The 15,359-nt window shown below is 44.7% G+C and overlaps 1 long non-coding RNA gene across 1 annotated transcript in view; it reads right to left on the reverse strand.

Annotated features, from left to right (window-relative positions):
- Window positions 1-12,151, reverse strand: part of LOC143924512 (uncharacterized) — a 152,690-nt gene extending 140,539 nt beyond the window's left edge. The window contains exon 1 of the long non-coding RNA XR_013261875.1: window positions 11,821-12,151. This is a non-coding gene — a long non-coding RNA (uncharacterized LOC143924512). The remainder of the gene's footprint in view (window positions 1-11,820) is intronic.
- Window positions 12,152-15,359: the final 3,208 nt, after the last annotated feature.

The following is a 15,359-nucleotide window of genomic DNA, read 5'->3' on the forward strand; positions in this document are numbered from 1 at the left end:
ACAGTGAATTAGGAAACCACTCCACCAAACCTAACCCAAGACTAGAGAAGTGCCGATACCCTGAAATGCCGAACCCCACCCTCCCCTTTCCCAACCGACCATCCCTCCCGTCACCAACATACCAACCTTCCCGTGCGTAAATTGTGAATGAGAGGAAAACTGTAAAAGTGTCAGTAATGAAATGGATAGAGCCGAGCCACCTGTGATTCCGCAGGCAATTAAAAACGTACACTCAGGCCCCAGGGACCTGAAAACGTGTCAGGTAGGACAATAAGAAAGGTGAAATGAAACAGTATGAAATGAGTGAAATGAATAAATGACTTGTCACTAAGCAATCCTGGATAACCTAGACCGACCTTCTCCCACCTGTAAGCATACAAATGAAAATAAGTACCTCAGTAGTGAAACCGTGTTGCGAGACCCAACCTGGTGACCTCACACCTAGCTCCCACCATGAGTGATGAACCCCTAAGTAAAGCCGAACATACCTGAATAAAAGCGGGACTGCAACTCTAAAGAAGAAACACCCCTGAAGGTCCTGCCACCGTGCCAAACTTGACAGTATGTTGAACCGACTAAGGACAAATGAAATGAAACAAGCCAAAATAAACATGTGACTCGCCGCTGAATCTACAGAAATCAAGATCTGACAAGAGCAAACATGCAACTGATCCCACACACGTGTGTACGCACTGAAAAAATACCCCGACAGAAATGAGGCCCTGATGAAAAATGAGCCTAAACATGACCAATCATGATCGCAGCAACGTGAGAGGCACCCTCTCCCCACCCCCCCCCCCCCACAACCTGAAAACATCCCCTAATCATCTGGACCGAACACACCCCCCCCCCTTCCTCAAACCTCCCCTAAACCCTGCATGAACGCCCTATCTAGACTCCCCACCGACCGAGGTTCCTCAGTGACATGACCAACCCAGAACCAACCGTACAGGCACTTACTACGGGTTTGACAAAATAAGTACAACTTGTATTGCTGCTCACACCCACACACAGCTCCAAATAGTTCCTGAAGGAAAAAGGAGGAAAACATAAGCATAAATGACATTGCAGTATAACTGTGCCCTGCAGTAAAAGTGTTAGAGCCTGGGAACATGAAACAAAAAATGATAATGAAATGACAACCGGAAAGAAATGACTGCAAAATATCCCAGCTACTAACCCCTGCATGATCATGACACCATCCTACCTCTAACAAAATCCCAGCAAGAAACGTCCTATCCCATTCAGCGATGTCCCTACGGAACCACCGCTGTAGCAAACCAGTGACATACTCCCCCCCAGGCAGTGTCAAAACCACCCCTCCTCCCCCCCTCATGAATCCAAACCCCTGCTGGGCAACCACAACCCCACTCCCCTCCGAAATGCCCATACCCTTTAAACCCCCAATAACCCCCCCAACCTGTGACGGCCCCCCCGCCATAACCCCCCCCACGAAACGAATTGAAGCAAGAGCCTCCCCACGACTACCTGCCCCCGTCCGACAGCAGGGGAAAAGATAAGCGCCCACCACCGCTGAAATATCCACGCCTGGAATTCGAAAATGCCGCCGGCCGTCGCACTGGAAATGACGTGGCGAACTAAGCCTCTTGACCCTGAGAACCGCCCACCACCTCCGACAACCTTCAGAAATATCCGGCAGGGCAGGGAGGAACCGAGGCCGTCTTATAACAGTGAGGCTCCTCCCACAAATGTCCCACCTCCCCACTTGTTTATTAATAAAAAATAAAAAGGTAAATAGAGTAAGCATAGTCAAAGCATTGCCAGAGTCCAGTAACCGGATCGAGTCGTCAGCCAGTCCAGAGTTCAATAACCAGATCGGGTAATCAGCCAGACCAGAAGTCAGGGATCCAAGAGGAGCAACAGCAAGCAGGGTAAGGATTATTATTATTATTATTTAGGATTTATATAGCGCCAGCAATTTACGCAGCGCTTTACAATATAAAAGGGAGACAATACAATTAAATACAAGAGGATTAAGAGGGCCCTGCTCAGAAGAGCTTACAATCTAAAAGGGTGGGGCAGGTAGCACAGAAGGTTATAACTGTTGGGAATGAAAATGGTGGGAGGGGCAAGAATTGTCCCCACCCACCATGTATGGGATGCTGGCAGACCAATTGTCGTTGAACAGTTGAAATGCTTGCCTATGATTGGTGGTATCAGGCAGCAACGGTCCTGGCACGAGTTGCTGCCTATAAGGGTAGAGAAAAGTGCGTTACAAGTGGCAGTTACCAGGACAAGAAGAGAAGAAGACGTTCTGCTGAAAACAGACAAAAACAATAGCAAAAAGGGCAATTAAGAAAATTAAAAGTAAGTAAGTAAAGTAAAAAAAAAAGAAAAAAAAAAAAAACTGAAAAATGAGAGATCAAGGCAGATAGGGTCCAGTGTCATAGCCAACGGTTACAAGACGGATATACATTACTGGAACCTTCGGACTCAGGGGAGACACACCGAGCTTCTCGAACGGATGAGGAAGGTGGGAGAAAAGAAAGACAAGTGTTCACAAAACCAGATCAACGTGGGATCCGAGACTTCGGACTGAGAAACGGGTCGTCATGCCGACGTGATGGAGTCCCTTTGCGGACCGACACCGGGTCCAGTGATGCGCGTTTAGGCGTAGCCGTATATGGATGAGCCGTGGACCGGGCGGGGGTCCGGGGCAAGGCTGTCTCCGAAGGTTGAGCCGATGGGGTCAAACGAAGTGATTCCAGAAGGTGTTGAAGGGCTTCAGGGGAAGAGCAGGCGTGCTGCTGGCCCAGGTGGGTGAATTGCAGAGCAAAGGGAAACCTCCAGGTATATTTGATTTGGTGTTGTAGTAAAACTTGCAACTGGGGTTTCATAGCACGGCGTTTTGAGATAGTCAAAGGAGCCAGATCGGAGAAAAGCTGGAATTTGTGGGTTTGGAAAGTCAGTTCCTCTTTCTGGCGAGCGGTGTTAAGCAGTTGTTCTTTCGTACGAAAGAAGTGCAACTTAATAATGATGTCTCGAGGAGAACCGTCGGGTTGACGGCGAGTGAGGGCTCGGTGAATTCTGTCAAATTCGAGGCGTTCGATGGGAATGGAGGGTGAAAGCTCCTGAAACAGAGCGGTCGTAAAGGATTGTATATCGTCAATTGATTCAGGAATGCCACGTAGGCGCAAGTTGGACCTACGGGATCGGTTTTCGGCATCCTCTAAGCGGGATAACAATGTGGCATTCTCCTCCCTGAGCACAGAGAAGTCCTGGGAATGTTCTTGGAGGGTAAGCTCCATATCGTCCACCCTCGTCTCTAAGTCAGCGGTGTGTTGGCCTATCTCACGAATTTCCCGTGAGAGCCTGTCTGTTATTTGCTCTGAGTGTTCTTGTACCTGTGGAGGGTAGGGGTGGGGAACCGCCAAGATTAGAGTCTGTGTCCTCCTCTTCTCCACTATCCGAGGCCGCCGGAGATTCCGCGTGTTGTTTAGCTAGAGCTTTCACCGCCATTTTAGAGGAGGCCCGGGCCAGAGCTTCTTTAATAGGTTTTGGCTTGTTCTTGCCCTTAGGTCCCGTGAGAACCATACCGCTAGATGCAGCGGAGTATCAGGAGGCGATCCCAGTCTGTTTGCAGCAAGATTACGTTTTATATCCGCAGATATGATCCGGTAATGCGGTGGGGAGTGCGGAGCTCTATGGAAGCACGTCTGCCATGCCGAGCCTCGCGCATGCGCCCCCTTCTGGTCCATTTTCAACTCCTCCGTTTATTAATTTTAGAATTTCTCCGTTGGGAATTATTCCTAAAAAAGAGAAAGGTACTTTTTGACTTATTCATCATTTATCTTACCCTGAGGGTATGTCATTAAATGATGATATTGACCCTGAATTGTGTGCGGTGTCTTATTCTTTTGATGATGCTTTGATCTTGATCAGGGGTGTTGGTCAATCAGCTTTGTTGGCGAAAGCTGATATAAAGTCAGCTTTTAGGCTTCTGCCCATTCGTCCTGCTGCCTTTAATTCTCTTAGTTTTGTGTTTGATGATTTGTTCTTTTTTGATAAATGTTTACCTATGGGCTGTTCAATTTCTTGTTTTTATTTTGAACTTTTTTCTTCTTTTTTAGACTGGGTACTTCGTTTCAGCTCTCATTCTAGTAATTGCTTGCATTACCTTGATGAATTTTTGTTTGTAGGGCGTGCGAATAGTTCTGATTGCCTGAATCTTTTTAATCAATTCCGATTTATTTGTGACCTTTTTGGAGTACCGTTGGCTGATGAAAAATCGGTGCTGCCTTGTACGTGTTTGGAATTTTTGGGTGTTCAAATAGATACGGTACGTATGGAGTTCCGACTTCCTCTGGACAAAATTCTTAAAACTAGATTTTTGTTAGATTTTATTTTGTCTAAGCGGAAAGTACAGTTAAAGACTATTCAATCTTTATTAGGTTTGTTGGCCTTTTCTGCTAGGGTTATTCCTGTAAGGAGGGTTTTCTCTAGACGACTTTATCGGGCTATTTCTGGTGTTTCCTCGCCAAAACACTATATTCGAATAACTCATGATATTTGGGAGGATTTGTTAGTTTGGCAAGAGTTCCTGGTTTCTTTTACTGGATATTCCCTTTGGCAATCGTCATTTTGTGAGGCTTCTGCACTCAATCTTTATACTGATGCATCGGGTGGTGTTGGATATGGTGCCTTTTGGTGTGGTAAGTGGTCGGCTGAAAAGTGGCACCCTTCTTGGTCTGAGCAAGGTTTTCTTTAGAATATCGTTCTTCTTGAGCTTTTTCCTGTTGTCGTTGCTTTGGAATTGTGGGGCTCTCATTTTCGGGACAAACGCATACTTTTGCATTCTGATAATAAAGGGGTTGTTTTTAATTGTTTAGTATCTAAATCTTTACCTGTTATTTCTCTTTTACGTTGTTTAGTTTTGCAATGTCTACGATTTAATATTTGGTTGAAAGCAAAATATGTGCGTGGTGTTCACAATGTTGTGGCTGATGCTTTATCTCGCCTACAGATCGGCAAATTTTGAGAGTTGGTTCCGGATGCAGAGGCGATTGGGGAACCTTGTCCTCCTCCTTTGTGGACGTTGGTCTGATGCAAGTACAATCTGCTATTAAACAATCTTTGGCCCCTTCCACGTGGGCATGTTACGAAGCCGCGTGGGGGTTTTGGTGTTCTTTTTTGTCCCTTTATGGTCTTGATTGTGCTTATATTTCAGAGGGTTTAGTTTTAGCTTTTGTTAATTCTTTAATGTTAAAAAATTACTCATATTCTTATATTGTTAAGACTCTAGCTGGTGTCTCCTTTTTTCGTAAATTAAATGGTGGTTCTTCATGCACTTCATATTTTTCTGTTCAATTGGCTCTTAAAGGGTATCGTAAACGATTTAAGGTTCCTGATAGAAGATTGCCTATATCTGTTGATGTTTTGGGTAAGCTTTGCGCTGCCACTGACATAGTGTGTTCTTCTTCTTTCAAAGCTTTATTGTTTAAAGTGTCTTTTTGTTTGTGTTTTTATGGAGCTTTGAGAATATCTGAGCTTCTTCCTCCGAATAAGTCTTCTAGTTTAGGCATGGCAATGTCTTCGGTTCACCTTGATGCTGGGGTTCTCCGTTTATTTTTGACCAAGAGTAAATCTGATCAATTGGGTCGTGGTCATTGGATCACTATTCGCTGTCATGTGAATGTAGAGATTTGTGCAGTTTCTCTAACATTTTCTTATTTGACCTTGAGGCCCTCTTTTAACAAGCAGTTTTTGATCCATTCCGATGGTTCCCCATTGACTAATTTTCAACTTAATGCTGTTTTCAAACGATGTTTGGTTTATCTGAAATTGGATCATCTGGCCTTTTCTTCCCATTCCTTTCGTATTGGCGCAGCTACTGCTGCGGCTAAATTAGGTCTTTCTGCCGGTGATATTAAATGTATTGGTAGATGGCGATCTCAATGTTTTCGTAATTATGTTCGTCTTAATAATTCTGTTTAAATTTCAGATTCTCAATGCATCGTGGGGATCATCGGCCATTCCTTTGTCTATTGGGCCCATGAAAGAGCGGCTTCCAGATGCTATGGTGTTAATTTGGATTTCTCTTCGTCAAAATTTTTGTTACATTGGTATGGACAAAAGGGTATGAGATGGCATCATTTGAAAGGGGTATTTTCTTTCTTGCATTCCAGGTGGCCTATTCCGCATATTGTGGTGTTCCATTTGGCTGGGAATGACCTCGGTTGTATTAGAACTTTGGATTTACTAGCTAATATGAAGGCTGATTTACTTTGCTTTCATAATATTATGCCTGGTTGCGTTTTTGTTTTTTTCCGAGGTCATTCTTTGCTTACAATGTTTTTCGCCTCCTTGTAGGCATTTTGAGAAAATGAGAAAAAAAATTAATTGATCTCTTGCTAATTTAAAGACTGTTATTGATGGTTTTGCTTACCGACACGTGGAGCTGAAGGGTGGTGTGCTGGGCTTTTACCGCTATGACGGCATTCACCTGTCGGATATTGCTTTGGATATTCTTAATATGAATGTCCAATCTAGTGTGGAGTTGGCCGTGGGCCGGGTGGGGTGCCTTGCTTATGTTTCATAAGCTCGGCTTATGGGACTGTTTATTCTGTGTGCTTAAATGGCTTGAGCTTTAATAGCTAAGCTACCGTATATACTCGAGTATAAGCTGAGATTTTCAGCCTCTTTTTTGAGGCTGAAAGTGCCCCCCTCGGCTTATACTCGAGTCATCGCTGTCTGCCTGCTCGATCAGCGTGTCGAGCAGACAGACAGCGGCCATTCTATAATTCAAAAGCCGCGCCTCCGGCTCCGCCTTCGCCTGTGATAGGCGGAACACTGAATTTCCCAGCAGCCTGTGTTCCGCCTATCACGGACATCGTCTCATCTTCGTACTACGGACGAGGATGAGACGATGTCCGTGATAGGCGGAACACAGGCTGCTGGGAAATTGTGTTCCGCCTATCACAGACAGGGAGGCGCGGCATTTGAACAGGGGAATGGGCGCCGACGAAGAGCGGTGATCCTGGGACGGGACCGGACGGAGGCTCGGCTCGGGACGGGACGGGACCGGACGGAGTCTCGGGACGGGACGGGACCGGACGGAGGCTCGGGACGGGACGGGACCGGACGGAGGCTCGGGACGGGACGGGACCGGACGGAGGCTCGGGACGGGACGGGACCGGACGGAGGCTCGGGACCGGACGGACGCTCGGGACACAGGTAGGCTGGACACACAAGGCCACACACACACACACACACACACACACACAGGGATGGATGGATGGACACACACACACACAGGGATGGATGGATGGATGGACACACACACAGGGATGGATGGATGGATGGATGGACACACACACACACAGGGATGGATGGACACACACACACACAGGGATGGATGGATGGATGGACACACACACAGGGATGGACAGGCATATCTCACCCTCGGCTTATACACGAGTCAATAGGTTTCCCAGTTTTTTGGGGGTAAATTGGGGGCCTCGGCTTATACTCGGGTCGGCCTATACTCGAGTATATACGGTATGTTAATGTTGTTAAAATATTAATTTGTGTTTTTTGACAATTTTATGCTGAATAAAATAGATATATATTGATTTATATTTAAACCTATAATAAAAAGGCCGCGGCCGTTTAACTCCACACATATTGGTTTATTGTTTATTTATTACTAATGTTTGATATATTAAAATTGGCTAAATATAAGTTCTGCCTAGCATACCATGAAAATGGTGGGAGGGGCAAGAATTGTCCCCACCCACCATGTATGGGATGCTGGCAGACCAATTGTCGTTGAACAGTTGAAATGCTTGCCTATGATTGGTGGTATCAGGCAGCAACGGTCCTGGCACGAGTTGCTGCCTATAAGGGTAGAGAAAAGTGCGTTACAAGTGGCAGTTACCAGGACAAGAAGAGAAGAAGACGTTCCCGCCCCCCCTTCCCATGTCGCGGCCTGTATTATGAGGTTATTTGTCCTTTTCTTTGAAAAGGGACTGTTTATTCTGTGTGCTTAAATGGCTTGAGCTTTAATAGCTAAGCTATGTTAATGTTGTTAAAATATTAATTTGTGTTTTTTGACAATTTTATGCTGAATAAAATAGATATATATTGATTTATATTTAAACCTATAATAAAAAAGGCCGCGGCCGTTTAACTCCACACATATTGGTTTATTGTTTATTTATTACTAATGTTTGATATATTAAAATTGGCTAAATATAAGTTCTGCCTAGCATACCATGAGTTGATGGAAGTGGTAGATTAGTTATATATATTTTATGAACTGCAGCTCAATGAGTCAGCTACCTGCCTGCCATTGTCTTTGAATATACACTGCAGGAATGGCCTACAGTCAGGTAAAGGGTTGGCTGGAATACAATGCAGTGGATCTATATTTTATGAACTGCAGCTTAACCACTTTCAGACCGGACCATTTTGCTGGTAAATGACCAGAGGTCTTTTTACACTTTGGCACTGCGCTGCTTTAACTGGTAATTGCGCGGTCATGCAATGTTGTACCCAAACAAAATTTGCGTCCTTTTCTTCCCACAAATAGAGCTTTCTTTTGATGGTATTTGATTGCCTCTGCGATTTTTATTTTTTGCGATATAAACGTAAAAAGACCGCAAATTTTGAAAAAAAATGATATTTTCTACTTTTTGTTATTAGAAAAATCCAATAAACTCAATTTTAGTCATACATTTAGGCCAAAATGTATTCAGCCACATGTCTTTGGTAAAAAAAAAGTCAATAATTGTATATTTATTGGTTTGCGCAAAAGTTGTCACATCTACAAACTAAGGTACGTTTTCTGGAATTTACGCAGCTTTTAGTTTACGACTGCCTATCTCATTTCTTGAGGTGCTAAAATGGCAGGGCAGTACAAAACCCCCCCAAATGACCCCATTTTGGAAAGTAGACCCCCTAAGGAAATTGATAAGAGGCATGTTGAGCCCATTGAATATTTTATTTTTTTGCCTCAAGCGATTGAATAATGACAAAAAAAAATTTTTTTTTTTTTTTTACACAAAGTTGTCACTAAATGATATATTGCTCACACATGCTATGGGCGTATGTGAAATGACACCCCAAAATAAATTCTGCTGCTTCTCCTGAGTATGGGGATACCACATATGTGGGACTTTTTGGGAGCCTAGCCGCGTACGGGGCCCCGAAAACCAAGCACCGCCTTCAGGCTTTCTAAGGGCGTAAATTTTTGAGTTCACTTGTCACTACCTATTACAGTTTTGAAGGCCATAAAATGCCAAGATGGCACAAAACCCCCACAAATGACCCCATTTTAGAAAGTAGACACCCCAAGCTATTTGCTGAGAGGCATGTTGAGTTCATGGAATATTTTATATTTTGCCACAAGTTGCGGGAAAATTACAAACTTTTTTTTTTTTTTTTTTTTTTTAACAAAGTTGTCACTAAATGATATATTGCTCATGCATGCCATGGGCATATGTGAAATGACACCCCAAAATAAATTCTGCTGCTTCTCCTGAGTACGGGGATACCACATATGTGGGACTTTTTGGGAGCCTAGCCGCGTACGGGGCCCCGAAAACCAAGCACCGCCTTCAGGCTTTCTAAGGGCGTAAATTTTTGAGTTCACTTCTCACTACCTATTACAGTTTTGAAGGCCATAAAATGCCAAGATGGCACAAAACCCCCACAAATGACCCCATTTTAGAAAGTAGACACCCCAAGCTATTTGCTGAGAGGCATGTTGAGTCCATGGAATATTTAATATTTTGCCACAAGTTGCGGGAAAATTACAAACTTTTTTTTTTTTTTTCACAAAGTTGTCACTAAATGATATATTGCTCACGCATGCCATGGGCATATGTGAAATGACACCCCAAAATAAATTCTGCTGCTTCTCCTGAGTATGGGGATACCACATATGTGGGACTTTTTGGGAGCCTAGCCGCGTACGGGGCCCCGAAAACCAAGCACCGCCTTCAGGCTTTCTAAGGGCGTTACAGTTTTGAAGGCCATAAAATGCCAAGATGGCACAAACCCCCCCCAAATGACCCCATTTTGGAAAGTAGACACCCCTAAATTTAGGGGTACACTAGTGAGACTAGGTAATAAATGGCGGGTGCCCTGAAACTATAAAAAAATAACTAACCAACCAGCGTCACCTGTAACAGTTATATGGTGATCACTGGTGAAAGGGTTAACTAGGGGGCAATTAGGGGGCTTTATGCGGTAGTATATGGGGGTCCCTGGCGCTATAAAAAGCTGCAGCGAACCTAAATACCTACCTGCCTAACTAGCGTCACCTGTGACACTAATACAGCGATCAGAAAAACGATCGCTTATTAGGCTGGGTTCACACTGGAGCGATGCGGGAACGCCACGAATGCGCGGCGGGTTCCCGCATCGCATGCCTCCCGGCGGCAGTTCACACTGCCCTATGCGAACTGCTGGGAGTGTCAGTGAAATGTTACTGACACCCCCAGATCAGTTCGCATATCGCAGTGCGATCTGCAAACTCGGATCGCATGGTGTGAACACCCATGCGATCCGATTCTGCTGCGGGCCAAAAAAAGGGTCCCGTGCGAATTTGCGGCGGGTGCGGCGGGTGTGGCGGGTGCGGCGAATGGCTGAACTCGAATCGCACAGAGATCGGATGTGATTTGCACTGCAGTGCGGTGCGAATCACATTCGTTCTCATAAACCGCTGCAATGTGAACCCAGCCTTAGTGACACTGGCGACGGGGGGTGATCACGGGGTTAAACCTTTATTGGGGGGGTTAGGGGGGTACATTAGAACTAAAAGGGGGCTAACTCTAACTGCCCTAACAGTTATTACAGTCACAAATGACACCAATGCAAAAAAAATAAAAATAAATGACATTGATGTCACTGTGACTGGGGGGCAGGGGTAATTGGGGGGGTGATCGGGGGGTAAAGGGGGGGTGTGAGTGTGCCTGGCATGTTCTACTGTGTGTGTAGAGTGTTGGTGCAACTTACTGATCCGCTCTCCTCCGTGTCGGAACGAAAAATACCGACACGGAGGAGAGAATACATCACTTCCTCTCCTGTGTTTACATTACAGGAGAGGAAGTGATGTCACCGGGGATTTCTATTCGTCGGGAGCGATCGCGAGGGGGTGGCCATGAATGAATGGCCGTCCCCTCGTCCGGGATCGCTCCCGAACGAATACCGACCGCCGCAGGCACCGGGCGGGGGCCCGATCGGGCCCCCGACCCGCGGGAGGCAAGGGACGTACATGTATGTCCTTATGCCTGCCCGTGCCATTGTACCGACGTACATCGGCGTGCGGCGGTCGGCAACTGGTTAATGAGTCAGCTGACTGCCCGCCTGCCTGAAAGTGTATTTGAATACGCACTCCAGGAATGGCCTACAGTCAGGTATAAGCTTGGCTGGACTACAATGCGGTGGATATATATTTTATGAACTGCAGCTCAATGAGTCAGCTTCCTGCCTGCCTGAAAATGTCTTTGAAAATGCACTCCAGGAATGGCCTACAGTCAGGTATAGGCTTGGTAGGACAACAATGTAGTTGTCCTGGCCTCGCCCCCCGTACTCCCGGAGTCTATGGGTAGCTATCCAGGCAGATAACCTTTTTCTGTGCACACAATAATTGACTGCTGTTTCTTGTCTGTGTCTTTTATTGGCACGTTGCAGATTTTAATATACACGTGAATGATACATGTGATATGCAGTAAAACTGAAAACAACAAGAATAATATAACATTACCATACAATAGTAAATATCATATAAAATAACTAAAATGGCTAACTCCTTTCCCCGATAGCCTGTGGAGGAGGGAAATAAATATTGCTTACCTCCGGTGCCATGGATGGGGAGAAATAGCATCTAGGCTGCTGCCATGAGCTTGAACATGTTCATCTCTGTTTCACTTCCTGACTAAAGAGGAAATGATGATTTTACATCACTTCCTAAGTGGCTGGATAATTTCTCTCATAAACTATATTAATGTTTGGCCAGTAGGTGGCGCAAGCGTAACAGCTAACCTAGAACAAACATAATTTATAGCTTAACCACTTCAGCCCCGGACCAATTGTCAGCCTAAGGACCAGAGGTCTTTTTACAATTTCGCACTGCACTGCTTTAACTGGTAATTGCGCGGTCATGCAATGTTGTAGCCAAATGAAATTTACGTCCTTTTCCTCCCACAAATAGAGCTTTCTTTTGATGGTATTTGATTGCCTCTGCGATATTTATTTTTTACGATATAAAAGGAAAAAGACTGAAAATTTTCTTTAAAAATGATATTTTCTACTTTTTGTTATAAGAAAAATCGAATGAACTAAATTTTAGTCATACATTTAGGCCAAAATTTATTCAGCCACATGTCTTTAGTAAATATGTCAATAAGCGTATATTTATTGGTTTCCGCAAAAGTTATAGCGTCTACAAACTAGAGTACATTTTCTGGAATTTACACAGCATTTAATTTATGACTGCCTATCTCATTTCTTGAGGTGCTAAAATGGCAGGGCAGTACCAACCCCCCCAAATGACCCAATTTTGGAAAGTATACACCCCAAAGAAATTGCTGAGGGGCATGTTGAGCCCATTGAATTTTTTTTTGTCCCAAGTGATTGAATAATGACACAAAAAAAAAAAAGTTTACAAAAAGTTGTCACTAAATGATATATTGCTCACAAATGCCATAGTTATATGTGTAATTGCACCCCAAAATATATTCTGCTGCTTCTCCTGAGTACGGGGATACCACATATGTGGGACTTTTTGGGAGTCTAGCCGCGTACAGGACCCCAAAACCCAATCACTGCCTTCAGGATTTCTAAGGGTGCAAATTTTTGATTTCACTCCTCACTACCTATTACAGTTTCGAAGGCCATAAAATGCCAAAATAGCACAAAACCCCCCCAAATGACCCAATTTTGGAAAGTAGACACCCCAAGCTATTTACTGAGAGGCATGTTGAGTCCATGAAATATTTTATATTTTGCCACAAGTTGCAGGAATATACATTTTTTTTTTTTTTTGCACAAAATTGTCACTAAATTATATATTGCTTACACATGCTATGGGCATATGTGAAATTACACCCCACAATAAATTCTGCTGCTTCTCCCGAGTACGGGGATACCACACGTGGGGGACTTTTTGGGAGCCTAGCCATGTACGGGACCCCAAGCCAAGCACTGCCTTCAGGATTTAAATATAAAACGCTACCAAAAAAACTGTTAGCGATCGCAGGGATCAGGCCTGACTCTGCGAACGCTGCAGTTATGTGTTTAGAGTTTTGTAAGTGACAGTGATCGATCGATACTGCACTTGGGTGGGCTGGGCGGAGGGGCAAAACGCAGGTGCTAGCAGGTATCTGGGCTGATCCCGCTAACAATGTGTTTTTTTGGAACCCTAAACTGCTGGGGACGCTAGTATAGATCTGATCAGATCAGATATTGATCTGTTCAGATACTATACCACTATGGAAGGTGTATGCTTTGCGCGTGGGTGTTAGCGGTACTGGCACTAACCTAGCTCTGCCTGGGGCGACGCAGACCCCGACCCTAAAACCTAATTGATATCACCCGCCGGGTGATCAGGGGGTTAAACCTTTATTGGGTAATAAATGGTGGGTGCCCTGATGCTATAAAAAGCAAACTAACTAATCAGAGTCACCCAGAACACTTATACAGTGATCACTGGTGAAAGGGTTAACTAGGGGCAATCAGGGGGTTAAAATCTTTATTAGGTAGTATATGGGGGTCCCTGACGCTATATAAAAACCTGACGGGGAACCTAAATAACTAACTGGCTAACCAGCGTCACCAGTGGCCCTTTTACAGTGATCGCTGGTGAAAGGGTTAACTAGGGGCAATCAGGGGGTTAAAACCATTATTGGGTAGTATATGGGGGTACCTAGCGCTATAAAAACCTGGCGGTGAACCTAAAAAAATAACTAGCTACCTAGCGGCACCAGTGACACTAATACAGCGATCAGAAAAACGATCGCTTAGTGACACTGGCAAAAGGGGGTGAAAGGGTTAACTAGGGGCAATCAGGGGATTAAAACCGTTATTGGGTAGTATATAGGGGTACCTAGCGCTATAAAAACCTGGCGGTGAACCTAAAAAAATAACTAGCTACCTAGTGGCACCAGTGACACTAATACAGCGATCAGAAAAACGATCGCTTAGTGACACTGGCAAAAGGGGGTGAAAGGGTTAACTAGGGGCAATCAGGGGATTAAAACCGTTATTGGGTAGTATATGGGGGTACCTAGTGCTATAAAAACCTGGCGGTGAACCTAAAAAAATAACTAGCTACCTAGCGGCACCAGTGACACTAATACAGCGATCAGAAAAAACGATCGCTTAGTGACACTGGCAAAAGGGGGTGAAAGGGTTAACTAGGGGCAATCAGGGGGTTAAAACCATTATTGGGTAGTATATGGGGGTACCTAGCGCTATAAAAACCTGATGGTGAACCTAAAAAAATAACTAGCTACCTAGCGGCACCAGTGACACTAATACAGCGATCAGAAAAACGATCGCTTAGTGACACTGGCAAAAGGGGGTGAAAGGGTTAACTAGGGGCAATCAGGGGGTTAAAACCATTATTGGGTAGTATATGGGGGTACCTAGCGCTATAAATACCTGACGGTGAACCTAAAAAAATAACTAGCTACCTAGCGGCACCAGTGACACTAATGCAGCGATCAGAAAAACAATCGTTTAGTGACACTGGCAAAAGGGGCTGGAAGGGTTAACTAGGGGCAATCAGGGGGTTAAAACCATTATTGGGTAGTATATGGGGGTACCTAGCGCTATAAAAACTGGCGGTGAACCTAAAAAAATAACTAGCTACCTAGCGGCACCAGTGACACTAATGCAGCGATCAGAAAAATGATCGCTAAGTGACACTGGCAAAAGGAGGTGAAAGGGTTAACTCTAGGGGCAATCAGGGGTTAAACCTTTATTGGGGGGGTAGGGGGCTACCCTGGACCTAACACTAACTGCCCTGACAGTTTTTACTGTCACAACTGACTAAATGCGGTGATCAGTAAATAAATGATCACTGCAATCAGTGACACTGTGACTGGGGGGGGGGGGGGGTGATGGGGGGGGATTTGTGTGCCTATGTGTACCTACATGTCAGTACGTAATAGAGGAAGTTTGGGACTTTAAAATGAAGCACTTGGATAATGATAAATGGACCTCACGCCGGGAAGATAGGGGAACACTATCAATCCCGTATATCCAGGTACTTCCATCCCGATATATATGCAAAAAAGGAGGGGAATTTTGGGACTTTAAATGAAGCACAAGTATGTGCCTCCATCCCGGTAATCGGTACGTAATAGAGGAAGTTTGGGACTTTAAAATGA

This window comes from Lithobates pipiens, unplaced genomic scaffold (genome assembly GCF_037356315.1).
Source record: "Lithobates pipiens isolate NorthernLeopardFrog02 unplaced genomic scaffold, aLitPip1_a1.2 Scaffold_22, whole genome shotgun sequence".
Taxonomy (NCBI): Eukaryota; Metazoa; Chordata; class Amphibia; order Anura; family Ranidae; genus Lithobates; species Lithobates pipiens.